Raw genomic sequence first — 868 nt, forward strand, 5'->3', positions numbered from 1 at the left:
ATCCAAAACGTGACAAACCAAATAAAAAGTAAAAGCATACCTGATGGTGTTCAATTCCTTTTATGGAAACGGCTGCCTATCCGAATGCAGCAGTGTCCTTTTTCTCCCCTCTAGGTTAGAAATAAGTGAATAATTTTTCCTTCTATTTTTTTTTCTTTCCCTCTTTCTTTTGGAATATAACGTGCACAGATAAAAAGGGTAGTGGGCTTGGCCCATACTTACTTAACTAATTCATGCACCATCTCATATATTAAAATCATATAATTAAATACAATATAGTTCCATACCCTTTTCATAGTTTTAAAGTGCTAAACGACCAAACGGGTCGTTACAACGACTTATTACATTCATTATTTTTTTTAGAGTGATTAAATTAGATCAAAACTTGTCAATTGTTACTCAATTTTATTTAATACTTGACTAATTGAGATAATTCAATTTTTCAATTAAAGTCAATCATATATTGACTACTTGTTGCGTCTACCTTATTATTAAAAAAAAAAATGATTGAATTAAACCAAGAGTTGTTAATTGTTACTCAATCCTATATAATGCTTAGCTAAATTGAAGCAATTCAATATTTCAATTATAATCAATCGTAGTGTTGACTACTTGCTACATCTATATTTTTTGTTTAAATTGATTGAATTAGATCTAAACTTGGTCATTGTTACTCAATTCTATTTTATACTTATCTAATTGAGATAATTCAATGTTCCAATTAAAGTCAACTATAGTATTGACCGTAACAATCTACTTTTTTTAAAAAAAATTGATTGAATTAAATTAGAAGTTGCAAATTGTTATTCAATCCTATATAATACTTAGCTAAATTGAAGGAATTCAATGTTTCAATGAAAGTGGATCA

Source organism: Lycium ferocissimum, chromosome 1 (genome assembly GCF_029784015.1).
Source record: "Lycium ferocissimum isolate CSIRO_LF1 chromosome 1, AGI_CSIRO_Lferr_CH_V1, whole genome shotgun sequence".
Taxonomy (NCBI): Eukaryota; Viridiplantae; Streptophyta; class Magnoliopsida; order Solanales; family Solanaceae; genus Lycium; species Lycium ferocissimum.